Source organism: Sceloporus occidentalis, unplaced genomic scaffold (genome assembly GCF_023333645.1).
Source record: "Sceloporus occidentalis isolate IW3139 unplaced genomic scaffold, rSceOcc1.0.p SCAF_35, whole genome shotgun sequence".
Classification (NCBI taxonomy): domain Eukaryota; kingdom Metazoa; phylum Chordata; class Lepidosauria; order Squamata; family Phrynosomatidae; genus Sceloporus; species Sceloporus occidentalis.
The window spans coordinates 8,277,804-8,289,899 of record NW_028317015.1 but is presented as its reverse complement, the minus strand read 5'-3'; positions in this window follow the sequence as shown (position 1 = coordinate 8,289,899).

The window sequence follows — 12,096 nt, the reverse complement described above, 5'->3', positions numbered from 1 at the left end:
AGGGTAAATGAATGTGTTCTGTCACATGCCTATGATTAAGAGCTAACACTCGAAACACGTTAGGCTAAGCATTTATTGATTCTAAAATAATTGGAATTAAGAAAAAAGGTCTCCTGGAATTGATTTAATCCCTGGTAAACTTGGAACTCCTCATCCGGGGCCAGATGGTTTACACCCAAGGGTACTTAAAGAGCTAATCATAATTCTGGCCAGACCATTATTTTTGTTCTTTAGGCATTTTTTCAGTTCAGGTATAGTGCCAATAGACAGGCAGGTGAGGAGCCCATATTTAAAAAGGGATCAAAATTGCAGCCAGGAAATTACATCTGTAGCGGGGAAATTATTTGAAGGGTTGCTAAAAGCATAAATTCAAGAATCAGAATATAATTAGAAGAAGTCAGCATGGTTTTGTGACAGTTCTTGTCTTGTCCAATTAAGGGCATTCTGTGGAGAAGTCACAGGACCAGGGTATTAAGTGGAGTACCTCAGGGGTCTGAACGGATCCTCTTTTTTTAATTTGTTTATTAATGATCTCCATTGTTGCATTGTGAGTCATGTCTGAGTATTTGCTGATGAGGCAAAATTAGTCTAACCTTGATGTCCCCCCCTCTGCGGTAGGATTTAAACCGAATGATGGACCGGACAGGCAAGTGAAAAATAATGTTCAATACTGACAAATGCAAGCTAGGCATAATAACTATGCAACTTTAAATGATATCTCCCTGGGAAGTACTACCACGTTGCATCTATTTACGCAAGAAAATGGTGTTTTAGAGGGGATATTATAACATTATATAAATATAAAAAGATCTCCAGTGACCTGTTCATTAACAGAAATGTACAAAGATCCAAAGGTCAGCCTCTCTGACAGGAAGAGCAAAGATTTCATACACAACTTTACAGTAAGGGCAATAAAGGTATGGTGCTAACAAATACAATGGATGCCTTCAAAAAGGGTCTGGATATTATTTTAGGAAAGCAGAACGTACAAGGCTACAATTAGTGGAATAACCGTTAATATTTAGAGCTTCTTGGTCCAAGAGAAATCAGATTGTCTGAGTCATAAGGAATGTTCCCCCTAAATTAGAGGGGGGTGGTTGCCTTCTTTTGGATCTAAAGCATGAAGGATAGGTAGAAGGGATGGACTAGGTGTAGATCACCCTAAATTGCTGCGTTCCCATTGATTTCAATAGAAGAGCACTTTCCAACTACTCATTGGCTGCTTAAGCTATGAATTAGTGACAGGCCATACTCCAGCTGAGCTTGTTGGCATTACTCACAGAGTACTTTAATATGCAACCTACTATAGTATTTATTATTATTATTTATTGTTCTATATAGCACCATCAAATTCTGTAGCGCTGTACAATGGGTAGACAGGGCATAACAAGTAGTATGTAACATAACAAATTGACTAACAGAGACAACAGGTGAGGAGGGCCCTGCTCAAAGGAGCTTAAAATCTAGAGGGGGGTCAGGGACATTAGCCCCTGCTCCATCTTATCTGTTTTTTTCCTGAGTAGTCAGTAATGCAGCTCTGATTGATATATAATCATACTGCAGGAAAGTTACTATTCCTACTGCTCTTTACATATTTCAAGAAACTACAAACAATAAGCATTCCATACCCCAAGCCCTTCCACTGAAATATGTGTCGGTTTTGAGGCTCCAGAAATTATAAACTGCTCCTTGTTCTTGTATGGGTGGGGAGGGTAGGACAGCCTTTCTACCCCCTCTCCCTGCCTTCTATTGGTGAGGCATTTGCAGCCAGCTGTAGGAGGGACAGGCCCCTCAGCCCAGATGGGACAGTAAGTCCTCTGTCTGCACACAGCTGCCTGCATCCTACCCCTGGATTCCTGTGTAGACGTGGTGCAGGGAGGGGGAGCGAGCAGGAGAGGCCGGGGGGCTGCCCTGTCACGGGAGGATCGGGAGGTAAGGTGCCCTGGTTCAGGGCTGCATGTGTATGCGGGGGATACGGGGGTTCTTTTTGTAAGGAGACAATATTGCGTGGAAAGTCTTAGTGGGATCTTATAATTTCCTTGCGTGGGAGATCCTTAGTCTGTACTATGCCTTGTCGTGGCAATCGGTGTGTCTGGATGAAGTTGTGTATAAATGGAAGAGTCTGTGGGGTGTGTTTCCCATGCTGTGCACCTAAAGCTAGATTTATTTGGTATGTTTTCCTGGCAATTGCTTCTTTAGGTGATCTAAGTTGAGCGTTTTGGGCCAGTACCAGAAACCTTTCTGTATCTTACTTGCATTTCCTCATATAGCCACTAGGGGAGTCTAACATAACGAGCATTTAATGGAATCATTTACACCCCGTCTGTTACTTTTCTGTGCTCCTTTTATGGGATTTCTATGTACATATATGTGTATGACTGGGCACATTGAACATGCAGTTAACCAAACCACACTGGCTTGGATTTGTCCCTCGGCTGAATGGTGCCACCCCTGCCCCTGCACAATGCCCTGATTGTGTTACCACATAAAGCACATCTAAAGTAAAAAGTTATGTGTGCTTGGTAAATCATGTTATATTGGTGTGTGAAGGTGTGGGCTGTTATTCCCACTGGTGAATAGGTATGTGCGCAAGAGGATAAGGCTTCTTCCTAATTTTCCTTTTCATCTTGATAACCCAACCCTAATTGTGCCTCAGGTATAGAATACTGAAGGAGATCACTGGTATTGTCAAACCTGATACATTTTGCACATTCCTTTAAAACTGAGCGTGTGTTAATCCCGCATTCTTTGTTAAGACAAAGCCTTCTAAAATAAACAGTGCCGAGGTTTAAAGGAAGCTAAAAGGGGGTTAATGCAGCGTATACCTTCGTTTATTAAGATCACCTGGGATGTGTGATATAGAAGAACATTTTTATTTTTTTTATATATTTTACAATATGTATTTTACAGGATTCTTGCACTTTGAAAAGTGTATTTTATTCTGTTACTTGTTAAGCAGTCAGTCTGTTGGAATGGCTCTGCATGAATAATGGAGTATCTTAGGAATTTCCCTTTCATCAACAGCAAATATGGAATTATCTCCATCAGCCTTTTATGGAAACTGCATCTGGCTTCAAGATTTCAATAGTTTATCTGCTACGATTTGTAAAAGCCCATGGTAGTGGAAAACTGATCTACATCTGTGTTTATGTCACATTTTCCCTACTCATGCTAACATTAAAGGGACTCGCCATTGTCCCAGCCTCCTGAACAAACAATGCATGCTGACTTCTATAAAATAATATCTATTACCTAAACTCTACTCCAAACCCCATTTTGCTTTTGTGGACTCCAATCACCATAAACCACTCTAAGCACTAAGTAGCAGGGGGCCCAGATGTACAGAGTGGTTGGCATGCTTGTGGGACTGTGTATTTTCTACTTATATTTTGTTTCTTTAGCATGATTATGGAATTTAACCCATTCGTATGTTTTCCTACTTTTGTATGATATTGTGTGCTGAGAAAGAGGACAATTCCTTAATGACTCCAAAATGGCAACCCGATTCCGATTTCTCACTGGATCAACAAACTTTTCACTAATCATGTCTTTAGAGCCTGTTATATTCATATTTAAGGGCTTTATTTTTTTTAAGCCTGGCTGGATGACCTCTTGCCCTTTGTACAGTGCTACTAATAAACAGGTCATTATGAAGTGGTTTGTATCGTTCCTTTATGTATTTGTATAATAATGTCATATCCCCCCATATGCTAAGGTGTTTAATTCCCTTTATTAATTATTCTCTTTAATAATTTATAAATATAAGCTTGGTTTCCGACGGAGAAAATGTGCCCTGATCCCCAGCACTTAAGCAGTCAAGCCCCAACCAGCCTGACCAACAGGTCCCACCTTGAGGTCTTACAGGTAGACATATCTTGCTCTTTGGCAGCGTTGCGCTGTAATTCATTGATATTAAATTATTCCTCCTTCTCTTCCTTGGTCCTAAACCCAGCCACCAGGGGGGAAGCACAATGACATGATTCAGCTGCTTTATGGGTGTTCATTCACTAAGCCCATAAAGTTTCCTGTCTGCCATGATTTAAAGGGTATGCTTATTGTCCTTGTTCTTCAAAACAAAACTATGCATATATACCGGTATGTTGTTTTTTTTCTGCATCTGCTGCCTGACTAAACGTACTAAACGTTGCTTTGCATAACACAAATAATTGTTTATCAGGAGTTGTTGTGCACCTTGTGACTCTTACTTACACATGGACTTGTTTACGGTGAAGTAATGTTAGGTTATACAGAAGGCTGGAGAGACAAGAACTACAGAGTCTTCATTTTCTGCCTTTTCAGGTACCCTTCGTTTTTTTTAAAGATCTCAGATAATCACAAGTGATCAATTACTGGAAACGGTGTATTTGCCTGTTTGAGGAGGGATAGAAAACATGCTCTTTCTAGGGGTATTTGGGAAACTGTAGACTACAGTATGACAAGCAATCTATTATCCTGCAGAACAGTGGCACCACACAGATCATAATGGAAAGGCTGGAAAGATAAGACTTCCAGATACATGCTGAATGTAACCCTCTCTGTTTAACTCCTTGAGGCCCATAGAGGCCATAGTCTCACAGTAGGATTTAATACAATTAGGTTTTCATATTGTGCTTTTTGTTTTGTTGATGTTTTACAGTGGACACTGTAGACATAAACTGGCTACTTGCATATTTGTGTTGAGTAGATTGCATTGCATTAAGCAGATTGAGTGGGTGTGAATAGTTGCTGCATGAGACATATAAGCACAGATGTGAGAACAATGGGAAACCCCTCGTTATTTCACAAATAAACCCACAATCACTTCCATCCTCTGTGTGTCTATCACCCGATGGCCTCCTCTAACTCCATGTAACTAGTTCTATGCTTTTCTCTGTCTGTGGAACACTACATCTCTCCTGCCTTCATTTTTTATGTATGTGGAATAGTCTTAATCATCATGGCAATGAATTAGAGTTTTCCTTCTAATTGCTTTATTTCTTTTTAATGTATCCTATGCTAGATACACCTTTTCAGAATATCTTTCTTTCTCTTTTCTGCTTTCTGTCCCTCCTCCTCCTTTCACCCCATGCTGGCACCAGTATAAAGTCTGTGCTGGGCAGAATTCCTGACATTTCTGAGATTTTCTGATTTAACTTGTAACAGTCAGAGACCTGAGATAGGAGGAAGGGAGAAAAGGGGGTTGTACACAAACTAAATATGTGGAGTGAGGGAGGGCAGATAGACAGTAGAGTTAAGTGTCGCCCTTCAAACTTGGTAGCCTCATACGACTGGTATAACTATTTTAAAAGCAACAATCACATAAAAAAGACAGGGATGTTCCTTTCAGATGTATTCTTATACTGAAATGTGTCTCCTGGCACAGATTTCTAAAATGCCATCCTCTAGCCAGTGGTGTATTTACATTTGGGGTGTCCTAGGCCTGATCCTGTCCCCCTCTGCCTAGACCAGGATACATCACTGCATACAGCCTAAGGTGACTATGTCCGGGAGGTCTGTAGGATTTATGCTGTACCACCATCAGTGCCCAGCTCAGTATATAGTGGTGAGAGTTATGCTGTACCACGTTCAATGTCTCACTCAATATATAGTCAAAGGAGTCATACTTTACCACCACCAGTGCCTGGCTCAGTATATAGGTGATGGGAGTTATGCTGTACCATTGTCAATTTCTTGCTCTGTATCTTGTCATAGGAGTCATACTGTACCACCATCAGTGCCTGACTCAGTATATAGTTTTGTACTACTGTATGTGTCTGATTTGCTATATAATGGTAGGAGCCATGCTGTACCACTGTCTGTGTCTGGATTACTATATAATGATTGAAGGCAAGCTGTATCATCATCTGGATCACTACATAATGAGAGAAGTTATACTCCACATTTAAGGATATGCCACGCCGGTTGAAAATGAACTATGGAGGCTGTGCCAACATGGCACAGTCATCCACCGTAGTAGTATTAGTGGGGCGGTAGGTAAGTCAGAAGGGCGATATGCTTACTGTTATATGGCCGAGGGGCTGGCCTGGACTTGCGGCGCTAGGCCTGGTCAGCCTAGGCCAAAATACGCCACTGCCTGTTTGAGACCAGAATTCCATTCTGTACATGTGAAGGTTGGTAAGTATGAGTATAGCACAGTGTTCTACAGCCCTAATTATAATATGTATATATTGTATATAACAAGAGTACATATTGTATGTTTATCAATACAAAAAATAAAAAAGATAGAATGTATAACTTTCCTTCTAAATGCCTTTTCTACCAAATAGCTATAATTTAGTCACATGTTGTAAGATCCCCCTAGACACACCTTTTAAATGGTGTCCTTCTTTGGCCATTTCAAAAGTACCAGCAGTGCTTGGTGATATTAAGCATCACGCGTGGTTATGTAGTTCACCATCTGGTAACAACAGGATTAATTTTTCTATAACGTTATGTTACGATATGGTTGACTTAACTGTCTCTGATATGGCTAAAGATTTAGACAAACTAACACTCTGCTTGCACCTTGGGATTTTACCGTGTCTGACACTGCCCTCAATCACTTTAGATCCAATTAACCAAACCAGGAGAGCTATGTCTCTCTCCTTACATGGAGTACAGGGTACTGTTAAAGAGGAGAGGACGGAATGGTGTGTAATGTGTATATGTTAGGAACCATTTGTATTCATGGCAACCAGAAGACAGATATTGTCCTGGTGTTTTTCTTGGGACCTAGGCATGAAGTGATGTCATCTGGAAATGCGAGGTCTTGCATTACTCCCTGCATAACCGGCTAGCGCAACAGTCCCTGCCTTTCATAGTCTGCTGCTCTCACAATACTATTTGTCCTTTGCAGGCTTTTTCATGCGTATGCAAAATGCTTGATAAGCGGGATTAGAAGCCAAGTTTAAAATGGTGAAAAAGTTGTGGTGAATAAAAATGTTATGTTTGAAATCAGAAAGGCAAGATATAGTGAAGATTCAGAAGGACCCCGTGTATGTGTGTGAGAGTGTGTGGGGACAGTCTTGTGTGGCAGGCCCATCCTGCTAAGATTTTTTTTCCACTGTAAAGAAACACAGCTGGAAAGCGTCTGACAAAATTATCATTCAAACACAGGAAAAATCCCTATGTGCTTGCAGTTCCTTCCAAAAGTATGTGGACACCCATCCTAATCATTACTCATTGCTAACAGGTGTATACAATCAAGCACATAGGTAGCCATCTTTAAAGACAAACCTTGGCAGTAGAATTGGTTGTACTGATGAGCTCGGTGACTTTAAACGTGGCAATCTCCATGTGTCCATCAGGTTCAGCCTTTCCCACATCAAACCAAACCGTAAAGCAGTGGATTGGGTCAGAACAAGCTGGGTCAGAAGCACAGAATCAAGAAAAGGATACTAGAACAATGCAAGAGTGTTATACCAATCAAGGCCCAAAGTAATTCCAAGTCACTAGAGGTCAACCAGGGGTTAATGATATACCCAAAATGGGGGAAAGTCACCAGCTGTTGGACTGGAAGGGAAAAGCCTCTTCCTGAGCCTGCAAAAGTAGTTAAGCTTGGAGGGGTCCTAAATGTAGATGTGTGTGATACATGGTGTGAGTTTTTGTAGAGGTGTGTACATGTACCACAAACAGTAAGTGTCAGTATATGTGAGTGTGAGTATATGTAAATGTATGTATGTGAAACCACACTTATAACCACTAATCATTCTGAGCTACTGTAACGGAGATACATCAGAGCAAGGGTAGATGGATAAAAGCATTTAGTTCAAAAAGAGACTGTCCTTATGAAAAAAGGGGCACTTGGGAGGTATGATTTATTGGTACATAATGTCAGCTAAGAGCCAAATGGTTTATCTTGTCAGTCCATGCCTAAAAAAGTACATACCTTTATGTACCTATTTTCATATCAGGACAGCCTACACTAAGCGGTCTTAAATGCTTCTACAGTATTCACTGTTAATTACTGTTGTACTTACCTACATTTATACAGATTTTGTGGTATTGTACACTATATGAAAAAAAAAGTATGTGGCCACCTGACCATCCCACCTATTTGAGCTTCCTGAACATCCCATTCCAAAACCATGGGCAATAATGTAAAGTTAAGCTATAACAGCTTCCACTCTTCTGGGAAGGCTTTCCATAAGGGGTCCTGCCGTACTTCATTGTTACAGTGAGAGCTCTGCTCTCTTCCTCCCACAGTCCTCACACGCTGCTTGCATCTGCGCTTCGGTAAATGACATCATATCCCGGCACTCAGACGGTGTGCTTGGAGTGAGGGAACACTGATGGAGACGTCAGACTGACATGATGTCATTTGGTGACACTCAAATGCAGGCAGCGTTGCAACCATGTTTTAAAGGTAAGGCCTTTTTTTGTTTCAAGGTCTTGGGTATATTACGCACCTATCCTTTGAGGACTCTTGAAAAGGGGGTAAATTGTGTAGATTTATAAACCTACCAACAGGTCATAATATAAAATGTCCTGGCCGCACTTTTCACCGCACTCCCTCAAACATTTCGTTATCCATTTGCACTGAAGCGAAATATGTTAAATAAAAAAAAGAGTTTCTTTAATGTGCCAAAGGAATTTTCAAACAGCACACTGATAAGATTAAGGCACATCTAGTGTAAAACTGGTGCAACTGTGATGGAGGCAAAAATGCGCTACTCCCTCAACTGGAAGGTATCCTATTTGCTGTCTGAATCCGTGTTTCTGTATAAATAATATTTCCCCACGTTTTCTCTTATTACCCCGCATGACTTTTCTTCCATTTCATTGTGATACAACCACCCCCAGTTTCCTGAGCAAGGAATATTTCCTCTCCTCCCTTTCTTCCCCTCTCCACATCCTGCCAGGTCTCAGGGAGAGGCCATTTGAAATGTTCGGCCACTGAGTAAGATCTGAGGCCGTGGAGACTTGGAAACCTCTGTTTAAAGATATCGGTATGGTGAGCTGCTCATCGATTCCCCACACCCAACTGGGGGAGATATGGAGCGGTGCTGGGGTTCTCTGACTGAGCTCTGTCAAAGAATTGCCCCATCCTGCTGGCATCAGGGGAGCGTTCAAGTTGAGGTGAGTGAGAATCCAGCAGTGAAGTATAATTGGAGGGCTAGAAAAAAGGAGAATGATATATAGTATTGTTAGAGAAGGCACTTAAACATGCAATATGTTTTGCTGTTTAGCTTTTTTATTCGACTAACATTTAGTTTGAGAGTTTCAGTCCCCCACTTACCCGTCCAAAGCAAACAACTTGAAAAAAATAATACACAGTACAGCTTGAACAAATGGCAAGAAATATATAAAGTACTATGTTACTTGCTTTGGTACTGGAATAGTTAACCACCTTGATCTCAGATGTCTTTCTCTTCTGGGTATCTAAAAGTTCTCTTTGAGTTATTAGCAATGCAGCAGGATTTATACACTGTATAAAAAGTGTGCATGACATGACATGTAATCAGACTGAAAAGTAATAAAAGGGCAGATGAGCTCTTGTGGACTATAACTACCAAGTATAAAGTGAAGTCAAGGCATGGACCTCTCTGTGTGTCCAGAGAGACACCAACTGCGGCGTAGGGATGAAGCCCATGAAGGCCAAAATGTACATCTGGAGTTGTTGGTTCTGTTGAGCAGACTGATACGCCAATGGAGATTTTTCCTCTGTAATGGCACAAGTGAGCTAAAACTTTAGATGCCCCCGAGCCGGGCGCACCATCGGGCAGACTGTTCGTTCTCGGTTGAGTTCTCAAACCTTTTTTTATGTAACTATAACTTCCTTGACACTCGGTTGGAATGAGGATGTGGTGGGAGTTAAAAGGCTACAAAAGCAGGTACACCTAAGGTGCAAACGGGTGCCAAACTTGTGGAAATATATACGTGATAACTAGATGTGTGTTTCTTTAGTATTATTGTGTCATTCAGTCAGATTGTATGTGTTCCTACACTGTAATATGTAGTGTGCTGTCACCTACACAGGCGTTTGTTTGCAATCAAATACTGTATATTTGAGACATTTACTAAGGGTTCTGGGCGTTTATGAAAACCATTTTTTTTTTCATTTTGATTTGACATATATAAGGAATTATTTGGAAAAATCAGTTTTATTGTCTTTTTATTTTTAGCATGCGATGTGTTTCATAGTTAAACTGCACATTGATGAATAAGGCGAAGTACAAAAGGGAAGTGATCACGGTCTGGCCCCGATGCCCAGTACTCACAGGGTTAAAGCAAAACACGAGTTACTTTTAAAATACAATTTACTTTTAGATTTTGAGTACTTTTTTACATTAAGGCTCTGAATAGGGTGGAACAAATGGGGGTATAATCATATTTTTGGTTGCGTTGTTTGTTGATGCAAAACTTTACTGGTTTAATGGTCTCACTCTTTATGATCATACGTGTACGCATGATTTGTGATTATACATGATTAAGGTTCTTTGGAGTATATCATGTTGTTTTGTCCGGCCGTGTTTTTTCAGATGTTTTGACAATTTGTAGGTATATTTCACAGCTTGTGTTTTGTTTGAGGACGAGTGTCTGTTGGAATGTCAGGGAAGGGGGTTTGAGGGATGGCTTTCGCTGCATCTTGTGTCCCCAAAATGAAATCTTTGTTACAAGTTATAAGAAGATATCATATCCAAACCCCTCATACTTCCTATTATGTGTTCGGAACAGTACTGATTGCAGGTGAAATAACTATGCATGTAGTTGCTTTTTAGGAATGTATTTGTGGCTCTGTGCATGTCATCGTAGGAATGAATAGTTTAACCTAACAGGGCTTCCTCCTCTTCTATGAGTACAGCTACAGCCAAGGGGCATGGCTAGCTGCAGACTTTAACTGGGAAGTAGATGCTAGTGGGTGAAAGCTAGATGGGGTGTTCGAACGATGAAACTCTTCTCTCCTGCCCTGAGATTGAAGAAACTGTCTCAGAGTCCCAGGGAAACAGCACTTCTCACAGAACCTCCAGGTTAAACCTGTTGCTTCCCAAGGTATGATTATTATGGTATGGTTGTGCAGGAATCGTACCTTCCACAAATGGTTAAACCACAGCCGTTGTCGCCAGCTATCCCTCTTCTAGAGTCACAGGGAAGCTCTGCTGCTGCCTTCTGCTGTCTGGAAGTTATATAGCTTTTAGTGAGTCTTTGTATCCCACCAAGAAGCAGCCAAGACGTAGTTTAGGGGGATAACAAGAAAGAAAGTGGAGAACATGGCCTTTTATCAGGTGCAGATCAGAGGAAGACAATAAAAGCAGATAATAATCTTAGTGGGGCATGCATACATTCGCAGCATTACTCTGATCAGGGCATAATCAGGGCACGCAGCCTGGCTTCACTTTTAGTGTATGTGCCAGTCTGATGTTGAACTGAGGGATATGCTCACGAGTGCTCCCACTCCCATCATGCCCATTCCATCTCACACAACTAGTTGATTTGGTTTGGCGGGTAGAAGATTAGTGGTTTCATGTGTAAAGCTTTTGGTTTTATGATCAAAGGAATCTAGAGATGTTTTACTGCTAGGATTGAAATCTGTTCAATCTGTTAGGTCTGCTTGGGTTCCCTGGAAGATAGTCAAGCGAGAAAGACATTTGAAATCAAGATGGTTTTCTATTTCAGTACTTAAGACTGTAGACTAAACATGGACACAGGTTTCCTGTTGGATTACTACACTGTAATACGATGCTTCCTTTATTTTATACAAGCTGTCCTATATAACAGGGCAAGCCAGAGTTGGACACAAGACAGTCATGACCTTTTTTATATTACTGATCCTTTTAGCTGATTATTCTCTCTCTGTATTGACAAAGAAACATTCTTCGGGGATGCTTGGCTTTGCCTGCTTGTACGTCCCAAGTGCCTGAACATGCGGCATAAAGACCCGTCATTGCCACCTGCCAGGGAGTGGGCAGAAGCCACTGCTTAAATAGCAGCTTTCCTCAGTAAAAATCACTGTTCGGTTAAAAAAACAAGTATCAGCAACACAGTTTGGTTCACTTATCTTTAAAAAAATGTCCTAGGCATCATCATCCTTTTAATTTTCAACCATCCAAGACTTTTTTGATCTATACTTATCAGTGAACACCACACACTGTTGTTAATGTCTTGGAAAGGACTATG